Here is a 14,466-nt window from a genome sequence, read left to right as displayed (position 1 = left end):
GTCTCGTCACTGGCTTTCCTATTCATCAGTTGAGTAGAATAGTGAGGTGTATTATAGCGCCAACTGGCCAGCAGATTCCGAGCCAGTCCACATTGTTCACATGATACTCGCATCACATATCTTTGTGAAGTTTTTGAGAAATGTAATGAGCATCAGATCACGAGTATGTTTTGATGTATAAGTGAGAAGAGTAGTTTTGTGCGTCCAGCAATATTGCTTAATGTTTGATTGATGGGCAATTGGCAATTAAAATCAAAATGGTCGCAATATGGGAGTTGAATCCTGCTTCATGTCAGAAACTAGAAAATTGTTCAGAGCTGGAACAAGCTGAATGTAAATAAGGTCGAGAAGTGCAATAATCGTGGATGTTTGAAGAGCACAGTCTATTGCTGTTGGATCTATTGATTCTGAATGAAAGCTCAAGAACAGAAAGAAATTGGGGAAAATAAAGTTTTACTGGCAAGTGATTTTTTGCACTGATAGACAGCATTGAATCTATGTCTGTCCCGAACTATTATAAACCACAGTACCCAAGAGATGGCCCAGTGGATGCTGCAGCACAAGTGCCCTTGCATTGACTTGGCAGCTGAGATTTTACCTGCTTGGAGGGTAGCACATGCCTCGTCTCATTGACGTGGGCTGATTTGAATGCGTTTGCTGTGAGTACTTCAAGCAGAATTTAACATCCAGACTTCCCTTAAGTATTATGGATGCACCTAAAACCTGTCACGTGTTTGGGGGCATTCTCAATTTTGGTGCCTGGCCATTGGATACCTTCGGAGATTATCTAACCTGCATATATTTTTACTCTGTCCCAAATGAACAAAGCTCACTTTCTCCTGTTAAAAATAAAACCCAAAAGTCTGCAGACACTGTTATTGAAGTAGAAATGCAATGCTGGAGAAACTCAGTGGGTCAAACGGTGTGTGTGATATGTGGAAGATGAGGATACATAACTCACGTTTTAGGCTTGAGCTCCTCGTCAAGGTACAAGCAAACTGTGGGCACTTTTTGATATGCTGTTTGCTTCAGGGTCACTCGCAGTATTTCATTCACGTCAAAGCTCCAGGGTGCTGATGAGATTGAGGGAGACCCTACCCAAACACCATTTGCAAAGTTCTTTATAACAGTGCGCCAGTTATTTGTGGGAAACTTTGAGCCAAATGTGTAAAGTTCTGTTTGCATAGGTTTATCAGTGTCCCAATTACTTTCAGCCCATGAACCCATTATAAAACGCCCCTAGCTTGCTGAACATCTCATAGTTTATAGTCTCTGGGGTAATTCTTTTGCCTGCAAGAGTTTTAACAGGAGAGCAGTGTTAAGACAAGTTTGTAGATTTTCTCCGGTCACTATTTATTAATCCAGAGCTTCAAGAAAGTTAACATGTCAACCTCTCTTGAGAGAGATTTCTGTTCAGTGAATTTTCTGAATCCTTCTCTCTAGGCTTTCCCGTGCATGGTATTGGAATGTGTGCCTGTGGAAGTGTGCTCGGCCACTGGGCAGGGATGTGATTGATACGTGGCAGGTGAGTGGCTCTGAATTTGTTTTGTCCAAAATGTCAGTTACAACTTGCTGGAAACTCTTCTGCAGGGTAGAAAGTGACCATCCGTTCATATTGCCGCCATTTTGATTTTAATCGCCAATTGCCCAGCAATCAAACATTAGCTGACAATTAATCCAAGTTGGTGCAGTGAGGAGAAATTAATGCTTGTGACTGAAATGAATGAGAAGTAAGTTTTGCTTCCAAGTGGCAGGAGAGAAGGAATTTCTGACAGACTGCTGGCTGTATGCACTACTGCTGAATGTCAGAAGGAATGTTGGCAGGAACAGTAAGGACATCGTTTCAATTCTGCTAAAGGTTAGCTTTTGATTGAATGATAGCCCCTTGGCTTTCCTCTTTTTGCGTGCACTGACTATTCAAAATTAATGAACTCGGTAGATCATGTTGTTGGTGGGGAGGGAGACCCCATTGATCCTCTCCGCCACTCCTGTGGTCCCGTGGATTGACCTCCGATCCATTTCTCTGCAGCGACCGTACCGCACTGTGGTGGAGCTGGCCAGGACGCTCTCGATAGAAGGTTGACAGGATGGTGGCCGGTAGCCTTGCCCGCTTCAGTCTTCTCAGGAAATGCAGCCACTGTTGCACCTTCCTGACAAGTGAGGAGATGTGTGTCCACGATAGGTCACTAGTTAAGTGAACTCCAAGGAAATCTGTGCTCTCCACTCTTTCTACTACAGAGTTGTTGATGGGCATTGTTGCTCTCTTAACTGCAAATCTCTTAATGACACTTGGGTCATTAGAAAAGTTGCCTCCAATCATCCCATTGTACTGTCCAAGATGAATGATAATTTGCAAATCAGTAAATTTGCTTGCTGCATGCTTCTTGATGAACTATTTCCTTGGGACATTTCTGCCACGTTTATTTGGCAGTAGAATTTCCCCCCCCCCCCCCCCCAAATGATAGGGTTGTTAATTGATCTAATTTTCTCACTTGCAACTGCTTACAATGGAGGAGATCATTTCTGCCCTTGCTCACATCGGGTGGTTGGGCCAGATCTGAAGGATTCTGATGTCCTTCCCCCAAAGTACTTTGTTACTTGATTGGGAGGAAAAGGAATGCAGAGCAGATGACCGAGGCCACTGCGGGAAGGAAGGATAGAGCAATTTGGGCTAACTCCAAAACTTCATTAGCATCGTATCCTCCTACATCCACTGGTCTAGTTGATGATTCCTGCAGCAGTACGTCGCTTCTTGCTTTGGAGAGGAGCCATTCAAATCAACATCCTGCAGCCATTCAACAGGGATTTGTGGTCAAGAATCAAAATGCCACAAGGTTCTTGGCTGTCAGAAGCTGAGACCTGTGTCCCTGCAAGGATCTGACACACCCTTCAAAAGGCAACGAGAGAAAACCTAAAGTTGAAGAAAATCAGTCCTAAAGTTGGCTCATTGGAAATGTAAGGGTTTACTCAACTCATGACGTTCTTCAATATTCAACCAGCTGAAGGAGTTGATCTTTCTTTAATTGCTCTTCTCATTTTTACTCCATTTAAAAATGTGCAAATGGGGACTATTGGAAATGTCATAAAATATCACTGGAATTTAAAAATTTTATTTACAGCATATTAGAAACCAATGGCCATTTAAACCTGTGCCACTCACTTGCACCCAAATTAATCTACAACCTGTTAGCGGGTGGGAGGAAACCGGAGCATCCTTGTGGGGAAAACCCACGCAGATATGAGGAGAACGTACAAACTCCTTCCATACAGCGCCAGATTTGAACATGGGTCGCTGGCTCTAAGAGCTTCATGCTGCCCTATTTCTTTTAAAACATCAGTTTCTGTATCACCTTCATGAAATCCCATTTTATTTGTCTTGGGCCACATCTTTAAATTACTCAACCATTCTGTCACCCATCACTATTGGCCCTGTGGGTCTTGAGGGAGCCAACACTGGGAACCGTGAGACTTTGTTGATGCTGAACTTCCGACCTTTTGGAAATCCCACCTTGAGCAGTTTGCATTGGTTGTCAGAACTGTTCTCACGGGACACACAAATTTATAAATTTATAAATTTGGACATACGGCAAGGTAATAGACCCCTTCGGCCTACAAACCCGTGCTGCCCAATTACACAGTTGACCCTTTGGTACATTTTGAAGGGTGGGTGGAAACCAGAGGCCCCCCCCCCGGGAAAACCCATGCAGACATGGGGAGGACGTACCAACTCCTTACAGACAGAGCGAAATTCGAACCCATGTCCCAATAGCTGGTACTGTAACAGTGTGGCGCTAACTATGTCACTCACATCTTCTGGAGAAGGCTGCTTGGAACTTGAACAGTCCTGAGTGGAGTGAAGTTTTGTTTTGTGGGGAATCAAGATATAGAAATCACTGCTTTAAAAAAAAAAGGAGGTCGCTCATTTTTTTAAAAAAAACCTTTGAGTCACCTCTTAAAAATCCCTCAAAAGGGGTTAGAATTTTTAAAGCTAAACTAGATAGCTCTTTGATGAGTAAGGGGATGAAAGGTTACCAAAGATAGATAGGAGCATGGCATTAATGACACTATCAAATCACCCAAGGTGTTCTGGAAGAGCAGAGCAACCTTGGGTCATTGAGTTTTACAAGTACAGCCCTTTGGCCCATTGAGTGCATACTCGTCCTCAAACATCTGCTTGCAGCAATCCCATTTTACTTTCCCTCTATTCCCATCAGCCTTTCCCCTATCAGGGCTGTAGTGGACAGTGAGGAAGGCTTTCAAAGCTCGTAGCAACAACTGAACTAGCTGGGAAAATGGACTACAGAATGGCAGGTGGAATTTAACATGGTCAAATGTGAGATTTTTCACTTTGGGAGGGGAAGAAAATGCAGGGTAGGACTTTCAGACAGTAGGGCACTGCGGAGAGCGGCAGAGGGAATCCAGAAGCATAATTCCTTGTAAGTGACATCACAGGTCGATGAGGTGATGAGAGCTTTTTGCATGTTGGCCTTTCGTGAATCAAAGTACTGAGTGTGGGAGCTGAAATGCTGAAATTGTTCGACATTAGTGAGGCCAAATTTGTGGAGGACGTTTTAGTTACCAACCTACACAAAAGCTATCAAAAAGATTGAAAGAGTTACAATTATGAAAATAATTAAATATGAAATATTAGATGACACAATTTCTTTTTCTCTATTGTGTTCTATCGTTTATTTCTTCTTCCTTCTTTTCTTTCATTTCCTGCTTTAAGTTATGGGGAAGGGGGGGTGGAATGAAAATGTCACTGTGTATATATTAATACTGAATATGTTGTTACTGATGTGGTTCACGGTGAAGTACTAAATAAAGAATTATTTTAAAAAATAAGATTGAAAGAGTGCACAGAAAATTTTCAAGGATGATGCTGGGATTTGAGGGGCTGAGTTACAGGAAAAGGTTGAATAGATTAGGATGATTTCCTGGAGTGCCAGAGAATGAGGGGAGGCACGTAGATCGGATAAATGCAAGCAGATTTTTTCCACAGGTTAATGAGAGATCATGGGTTAAGGGTGAACGGTAAAATGTTTCAGGGTCAAACAAGCTGCCAGTGGAAGTAGTAGATGCAGGTTCACTTTCAACAGTTGAGCGAAATTTGGATAGGTAATGGATGGGAAGTATCTGGAGGACTATGGTCTGGATGCAGTTGATGGGGTGAGGTGGAAATAGTTTGGCATGGACTAGATGGGCCAAAGGGCCCATTTCTGAGATTTTGTATCCTGCTACTTGTTTACACTGATGGGCATTTACAGTGACCAATTATCTGACCAACTTGTGACTTTGGGATGTTGGAGATCACTGGGGAAACTGGTGACCCGTGTTGTCACTTCTGAGAATGTACAAACTCCACACAGGCAGTATTTGGGACCAGGTTTGACCCCAGTTCACAAGGCCTGTGTTGAAGTCCAAACACCGATAACAGGCCCTAACTTTGAAAGCTCATAAACTGGCGTAAAGCAAAGAGCCCTTGCTGAACCCCACTGTGTGGGCCAGTGATGCAGACTTCCCAGGCATGGCCAACTCCCAGAGCATGTCTGAAGTCGTGTCTGATTTTTTTGTGGATGGCAGCGTCTTCATTCTTGTAGTTGAGCAGGTGGAGAACTGCACCATGATGTCTCCGGCCAATTATGGAAACTGATGTTTTCACAGAAACAACAAACAAAATTCCAGTGGGATGATTATTTTACCCTCCTTCCAACACTCCCCATTACACATTTCAAAATATCGTCCAGCATTTAGTGAAACTTATGGAAACTAACTTGTGCTTTTGAGTTTGTTAGTTAATGCTCACTTGACCCCTAACCATTTTTAGTTCTAGGCTGAGACACTTTCAAGAAAGCTAACTGGATCCTAGCAACATGATTAAAGTACCATGATGGTACTTCACAATTCCACAGTTTTGTTTTTTTTATATAATTTTTTATTTTTCACACTGAACCATATCAACCAAAATATATACAAACGTTTCTCATTAAATATACACAGTGGCTTTTTTACCCCCCTACCCTCCCTCCCCCCTTCCCACCCCCCTCCAAAACCAATAAATATTCAACATATATGAAACAATAAAACTATGTCTTCACACAATGAAAATTTTTTTTTAATGTGTCATCTGTTTTTATACACAATCAAATTGTTTTGTCTTCTTATCATTTTAGTGGGTGGAGGTCCGAGGCAAGCCCTCTCCGTTATGTTCCATGTATGGTTCCCAAATTTGTTCAAATAATGTGACTTTATTTTTTAAATTCTATGTTATTTTTTCCAATGGAATACATTTATTCATTTCCATGTACCATTGCTGTATTCTCAGGCTCTCTTCCATTTTCCAAATGAACTTGATACACATTTTTGCTACTGCTAAGGCTATCATAATGCATCTTCTTTGCACTTTTATCCAATTTGGGACCTAATTCATTACTTCTTATGTTACTTAAAAGAAAGATCTCTGGATTTTTTGGTATGTTATTTTTTATGTTTTTATTTAATATCTGATTTAGATCTTCTCAAAATGTATTCACTTTCATACATGCCCAAATTGTATGTACTGTTGTTTCCATTTCCTTCTTACAGCGAAAACATCTATCTGATAATGTTGGATCCCATTCTTTTAATTTTTGAGGAGTGATACATACCCTGTGTAACCAATTATACTGTATCATGCGTAACCTTGTGTTTTTGTTAACTAATATGGCTACACCTCTAGCTTTTGAATTATACGATGCTGCCGCTACGTGTCCTACCCAGTCTCTCTTTAATTTATTATGTTCCACTTCAGTTAGATGCGTTTCCTGCACAAATGCTATATCTATTTTTTCTTTTTTTAGTAAATTTAATAGCCTCTTTTAATTTGGTTATGTATTCCATTAATGTTTATAGTCATATAGTTCAACGTGGCCATCTCATATCTTGTTTACACCTCATTTCCGCTTCCTCACCACCTCCATCCCCCTTTTCCCATTTTCATTTCTCAGTTTTCCATTTTTAAACTCAATGTATGACAACACATTTAAAACATAAAATACTCCAACAATTCCCACACCCAATATTACCTTAACCCCAAATGCCCCCTCCCCCCACCTCTCTGAGTTGCCCCTGATCCCATGCCGGGCAGCCACAACTTCCCTTTCCATTTGGGTTGCAATCTTGCTCGCAAGCATCAATTGATTTTGCAGTGACGGTTATTCTCTTCCCCCCAACCCCTTCCCAAGAAAACACTTTTTTTTAACACATATAACAAAGCTCTCCCTTTTTTTCCCCCCTTACTTCCTTCCCCTCTCTTTTCCCTCTTTAGTTCTTTACATTTACATTGTTTTTACATCTTTATATATACTTTATCACCTCTCTTCATTCTTATTACATCTCTTCATCTCTCCTTTATCCTGCAAATGCTGTGCGAATTCTTGTGCTTCCTCTGGATCCGAGAACAATCTGTTTTGCTCCCAGGTATAATTATTTTAAGCATGGCTGGATGTCAACATGAATTTATAACCTTTTTTCCATCGGATCGATTTTGCTATATTACATTCTTTCCTCTTCTTTAAGAGTTCAAAACTTATGTCTGGGTAAAAAAAATTTTTGACCCTTGAATTCCAATGATTTATTATCTTCTCTAACTTTATTCCTTGCCCGCTCCAATATATTTTCTCTTGTCGTATATCTCAAAAATTTTACTAAGATTGATCTTGGTTTTTGATGTATCTGCGGTTATGGAGCTAATGCTCTGTGTGTCCTTTCTATTTCTATTTCTTCCTGAATTTCTGTTGTTCACAGGACCTTCAGGATCCATTCTTTAATAAATTCCTTCATGTCTGTGCCTTCTTCATCTTCCTTCAGGCCCACTATTTTTATGTTTTTTCACCTACTATAATTTTCCAACATATCAATTTTTGAGATAACAACTCTTGTGTCTCTTTAATTTTTTTGTCACTTTCTTCCAATTTTCCTCAAGTCATTTACTTCCATTTCTACAGCCATTTCTTGTTCTTCCACATTTTCTACTCTTTTCCCTATTTCTGTCATGTCCCGTTCTAAACTTTGCATTTTATCTTCTGTTCTTTTCATTTTCCTTTTAATTGAACTAAATTCTAATGACAACCATTCTTTTAATGCTCTCATTTGTTCTTCAAAAAAGGCTTTATCTATATTCTGTCCATCTGTTTTACCTTCTATTTCTCTGTGAAGATCTTGGTCTTCTTCTTCCTCTGTGTCTGTACCTGTGTTTGTGTCTTCTTCTCTTTGTATCTGATTCCCTTAATGAGTTGCTTGTATCTCTTTGTCGTGCCTCTTCTTGCTGGGCCTCTTGTTGTTGATCTTCCTCTCCTGGGCTGCTCATCTGTCGGGCCTCCTGCTGCTGCTCCTCTTGCCGTTCACCCCATCGACTTTCTTCCGCTCCTGGTTCCTCACTCCCTCTCCTGCCGTCTTTCTCATCTTCCAGCTGAGAGGCCTGGTGTCGGGCGCCCCTCAGCTGCTTGTGCCATGGTTGCCCGCTCCTCGGCTGAGCCCCCCCCCCCGTCAGTGTTTCCTTTTACCTTTGATTGCGCAGTTGCGGACTTTTGTTTGGCTCAGAGAGCCATTTTTGCAGTCCACTGGTCAGGGGTGTCGCAGTTTTGTTTGAAGATAACAAATGAAATCTTGAGTCATCCCCACTGAATGCTTTGTGTTTAACAGGTATGCCCTAAAGATGGAAAGAGAACAGGTGTTGTATTAAAGTGCCTGGGAGTAAAGTGGGTCAAAGGTATCCTTGTTATGAGTCAATTTGAGGAAACGTTTTTCGAGCCTTCAACAGGAAACAAGTCTGCCATATAAACAGATGAAGTGCAATCCTTGGCCTCGAGTCATCTTGGGGGCCTGATGATTCAAAGGTCTGATGTTGGTTTTTGTGAGGCACGTGGCATTGTGGCCTGGAGTTGCAATTCATCATGGATTTTGGGGAAGTGAATCACTTCCCCATTATAATAGCTTCAAATGCTAAACTAGAAAATTAAGTTAAAAAGATCATTTTGTAGGTTGATGATTAATTCCACATAACTGCTCTGAGGGTTTGACTGATTGAGAGCAAGCCGTAAATGAAGGAATAAAAGTCAGTGTGATGGGAACATGAATTGGTGCTTTGATATTTGTGCCTTCTAAATCTTGTTGTTAATGAGTGAAGCTGCCAAATGCTTTCTTATGACAAAGTTGGTGAATACTTCTCCAATTTGCTTCCCAACTTCCTCCCGTCTTTGTGGATAATACTGGGCAATAATTTTTTTTTCAAAAGGTTTGCCTTCTAAAACAAATTGGGGGTTACGATAGAAAACTTCAAGCTGAACACAAAGATCAGTTCAGATTTGCTGTGTCACATAGGAAATTGGAGAAACATTAAATGGACTTTTATTGAACTTAGCATGTTTAATCGCATAAAGAAGCTGACACGTCGTTGGTTCAACTGACCTAAAAATATTTTGCCGCTGATCTTTCTTTGAACTCAGCATCTAATGCCTCTTGTGTCAGTGTCCAACAATAGTTGGCCAGCTCTTCCATGGTCGCAATGTCCTGGTGAAACCTTTCACCATGTTCGTCACTGAATGACCAGCAGGGAAGGGGTCCAAGTGCGAATGCAGAAAATGAATTTTCAATGACATGTTGGACTTCATGGTTTTGGATGATTGAAATAGACTTAAAATGTGGCAGGAAATCGCAGTCATCGGTTATATTTTTTTTTAAAAAAGGTACGTGGTGGGAAAATATTAAGGAGATCAGCGCCTAAAGTCTATAAAATACGGCCAAAATTGTTCAGGAAGAAAAATCTTTGTTGTCCAGTGTAACCCAGTGCAGGTTTTGTTTGTACGCAAGCCAAGATTGTAGCCAGTTGTACAGTGAAGCTGATGACAGGCTTTGATGTTGGGCTCCAGACCAAAGGATTGACCATTCGTTCTCTCTCACTGATGCTGCACAACCTGCTGAGTTCCTCCAGCAGATTGTTTTTCACGTAACCATGTCAGTATGAAGGTGGAACCAGGTGTTTTTTTTTAGAGCTACCACATGGTAACAGCTCCTTTGGGTGCACAAACCCACACCACCCATATACACCCATGAGACCAATTAATCTTCTAACCCCGCATGTCTTTGCAGTTTAGTGTCTTCCACATTGAACAGGCTGCTCTCTTTGCTGAGCAAGCTTTTCGTTTGAGTTTTCTCAATCCAGATTCTCCTGCTGGCTTTGGTCGGATGTGAACCAGTTTACCAACTCTTAATTCATTAAACACCTGCTTTTTTTTTGGTTTGGTGCCAGTACTTGTGTGTGCTCACAAACATCAAACCTGGAAGAGGTGCAAAATATGAGTGTGATACCATGCAGGGAAATATTTTCTCACTTCTGTGTGGTAATTTGGCTGAACGGAAGATGTAATCACTGCATGGGAGCAGACCGTTGCTAGGCAAGGAACAAATGAAGTGAGTGGAATCATTACTGTGTTCTCCATTGTGAAATGGGAGCCTTTTCCCTCATATTTATTTCTCCTCCCCAGCCCCAAACCCTCATGCACCGACCCACCTCTTCCCCCACCAAGCTGGTGGTGTTAGTGCGGTGCCTGTGCAGGCCACTCAGAGGGCCACTGTGTTTGTGAGCAGAGGCTCATAGATGGGAAGTTTGCCGAATTCTCAGCGTAAACTCTGCGGCTCACCTTGCGCTCGTACATCCTGCGCCTGCAGCTTTCAGATCTGTTTACAGCAACTGCTTCCATTAATATAGCACCGTGCAGTGTTGCAGGTACCTCCCAAGGCACTTCACTGCAGCATTAATCAAATAAATAACATACCACAGAAGGATATAAAACCTGATAATACTCTGGAGCATTTAAATTTAGACATATAGCATAGTAACAGGCCCTTCCGGCCCACAAGTCTGTGTTGCCCAATTGACCTACGCACCCTGTACGCTTTTGAACAGTGGGAGGAAATTCACACAGACACGGGAAAGCGTACAAACTCCTTTGAGATAGCGCTGGATACGAACCCTGATCTCGGTTGCGGACACTGTAGCAGCATTACACTAACCTTGCTGCCCTATTTGTGTGGTGACATGTCTGTTTCTGAGTTCATGATCTTAGGCCAAGGGCGAAACTCGTCTTTCAAGAATGCTTCGCCTGGGCCTGCTGCTTGTTGATCTGAGGCAATGATGTAATTAACAAATTGTATATAAATGCAAGACACATTTTTAAACACTTTATATACAGCATAGTCGAAGCTGATTCCGGCCATTTAAACTCATGCCACCCATTTACACCCAAATAACCTCCACACCCAGACATAAGGGTTGAATCTTCATTGGCCGTACAGCTCCACAGAGTGGTGACTAATGGGCATGTGGCAGGTGCCTATATTTCCATAAAAATTATCTTTAATAGATAAGATGTTCCAGATCTTCAGTTCTTCCTCGTGACAAGACAGCACAACTTCTGGATAAAATAGTATCATTTTTAAAACAGAGATGCGGAAAAATTTCTTCATGAGTCTGTGGAACTTGTTGTCACAGGCAGCTGTGGAAGTGAGTTCGTTGGGCGTATTTAACCCTTTGATCTCTGGCCTTTCATAATATATACTCCAGACTGGGTCCATGGGTCCATCAATACAAACTAGCTGATGGTTGGGTGTAGAACTAATCCAGCAAAAATGGGGAAGCAGAGAATATGCACATTGGCCCCCTGAAGACCGGGAACACAGAGTATATGTGCTGTTGTAGTCCCGAAAAACAGAAACACAGAGCCTGAAGGGTTAAGGCAGAGGTTGACAATTATTTGATTAGTCAGGGAATCGAGGGTTGCGGGGAGAGGGGGTGACTGGGAGGATGGATCAGCACGTGATTAGATTGGGAGAACCGACTCAATGGACCATCTTCTGTTCCCATATCTTGTGATGATTGTTTACTTCACAGAGCAGGCTGATCCTGTGGTCATTTATTCCAATTACTGGTACCTCGAACCCAGCTCATGGGCCTGCTGCATCTGTTTCTCTGCCGAGTTTAACGAATACCTGTGTTCCACATAATTGCAGGTTGTTTGTTTTTGTGATACAGGCTCATAGTTGTAAGTACTTGGTGTAAAATCTAGCTGCAGAAACAATATCCTTTCTATTTAAAATAATGGGAGATCAATGTACACAGGTAAAACAGAGGGATTTAGGGCAACACTGTTTTCCACAATTTCTACGGCTCCTTAGAAAACAACACCTTGTTACAACAGTAGCAGAACAAGTCATTGGTCTAAGAAGTAGGAATTGGATGGAACATTGAGTACAAGAGTTGGGGCATCATTTTACAACTGATAGGATGTTGGTGAGGCTGCCCCTTGGATATTGTGTATATTTGGACATTGTGTCAGAAGGATGTGATTTAATGTCAGAACCATGCAGAAAAGATTTGCAAGTTTGCTGCCGGGACTGGCTTGAGTTTTGAGGAGAGTCTGTACAGGAAGGGGTTGTTTTCCTTTGATAAAAAGGATCAAGGGACGACCTTCCAGAGGTTTATCATTTAATAAGGGGGCATGGAGGAGGTGAAATAGTCTCAGTCTTTTTCCCCCACAGTAGAGGTCTAAATCGGTTTCAGTTGAGAGGAAATATTTGAAGGGAACCTGTGGGGCAATTTTTCTTGTACAAATTTATTGATCAGCGTACCAGTTAGTGCAACTCTAATACTGCGCCAGGGGCTTTGAATCCAATGCTGTCTGTGAGGAGTTTGTACATTCTCCCCGTGTCTGCGTGTGTTTCCTTCAGGTGCTCCAATTTCCTCCCATCCTTCATAACGTACCGAGGTTGTAGGTCAATTGGGCAGCATGGGCTCGTAGGCCAGAAGGGCCTGTTACTGCGCTGCGTATCTCTAAGTGGTGGTGGGTGGTTATAGAGTGAGAGTGAGCTTCAAGAAGAAATGTTAGAAATGGGTAAAATTATAATTTTAAAAGCCATTTGGATTGGAAAGTGGATAGGAAAGATTTGGAGGGATATCAGCCAGATGCAAATAAACTGGACTCGTTTAGGTAGCAGCCTTGATATGAATAGCTACCTTGGCCTCTCACACCTGTTCCACCATGGAGTAAATTCATCGATCCAACAGTTTCAATATCTGAGTATAACAGTAAATCGAACGCTGGACTACATTGTTGTAGCTTTATGGTCAGCCCCTTCTGAAATTTGTTCAGTCATTGAAGGGTTCGGGGATTGATCAGGAATGAATTTCAAGGCAGATATCTATTGAACCATGAAATTGTTGGATACTCAAGAAAACCCACACGATGCATTGATGAATCTCCTGTTTTAGTGGATCTTCTGCCAAGGATAAATGCTAAAGAAGATGTTCCTTTGGCCCAATCAGTTCCTCTCACATCTTTTCTAACCTTGTTCTCTCAGTGTGATGTTCATTTTTCCTTCTCCTCCTCTCTTCTCTATGATGGTCATGCTTGTCAGATCAGAAACTATTTATCATGTAATATAACAGAAATGTAACCAAGATTCGCCATTACCATTGCCCGGCTCCCCCTACAGTCCAAGAAAGAGAAGCAAAAGTGCGTCACATTCCCCCCCCCCCCACAAAAGTCACCACGTGTCGTGGATTGGGCTCCGGCAGTCCCACGACCTCTGCAGCTGCACACAACTCCACTTCTTTTCAAGTCATTGGCCACCCGAGCTCCAGGTCCAAACCTCCGATACGATGAGGAAGACCTCAGCACCCAGGGCCCTTGGGGAGCCCTTCTTGCCCTCGGCATCCTCTTGAATCCCAGTTCTGAAGCATGGCTCTCATGGGCCCAACTCCAGCAGCCCGCAGCCAATAGCCCACGGGGGTCCTTTTGCAGAAATTGGGTGGAAAGAAAAAGTTTGAAAACCACTGTTTTAATCATCCCTCATTGACTCATTATGTGCGTGGTTTCCTAACTCCAAAGGAAATGGACCAATGGCAATTTTTCTCAAGCTAAATATTTTGGTAACAATTGGGTCTAAAGCAGTGATTCTCAACCTTCCCTTCCCACTTGCATCCCACCTTAAGCAACCCCTTACTAATCACAGAGCACTTATGGCCTAGGGATTACTTAAGGTGGGATGTGAGTGGAAAGAAAAAGGTCGAGAACCACTGTCTACACACAATGCTGCTGATGTGTTGTAATTGATATCTTGATTTTCAAGTGAAATAAAAACCTCAGTGACAGAACAAACTGTTTAAAACTGCCACAGGCAAGAGGAGTTGATCCTTAAGGATAAATGATGTATGATGTAGCAGGTGTGTCAATGTTACAGAGCAGGTATTTATAAAATCTGTATCACAGCTACTTACTGTAAATGGGCCGTCGGCAAAGGAATGTTGTTCACAGTGGCCTTGTGGGTAGCAGGCAAGTCTGAACAGGGCCTCTGCTTCAGAGTGATATGTCTTTGTGCTTATTACTACATTCCTCATTTGGAATTCAGGATTTAGTCATCCTGTGGTTC

General features: G+C 42.1%; 1 protein-coding gene across 6 annotated transcripts in view; it reads left to right on the top strand.

The window, feature by feature from the left end:
• LOC138748415 (uncharacterized) overlaps positions 1-14,466 on the top strand; it is a 213,260-nt gene that overhangs the window by 183,312 nt on the left and 15,482 nt on the right. For 5 of the 6 annotated variants that reach the window (XR_011348003.1, XR_011348013.1, XR_011348004.1 and 2 more), the window contains one exon: positions 1,444-1,525. The gene's annotated coding sequence lies outside the window, so the exon portion shown is untranslated. Of the gene's footprint in view, positions 1-1,443; positions 1,526-2,029; positions 2,310-14,466 lie in introns of those variants that run through there. The other variant, XR_011348006.1, reaches the window with a different exon arrangement.

The sequence above is a fragment of the Narcine bancroftii genome, chromosome 13 (assembly GCF_036971445.1).
Source record: "Narcine bancroftii isolate sNarBan1 chromosome 13, sNarBan1.hap1, whole genome shotgun sequence".
NCBI classification, from domain to species: Eukaryota; Metazoa; Chordata; class Chondrichthyes; order Torpediniformes; family Narcinidae; genus Narcine; species Narcine bancroftii.
The sequence above is the reverse complement of the archived record's forward strand: the minus strand, read 5'-3'. Positions and strand labels throughout refer to the sequence as shown.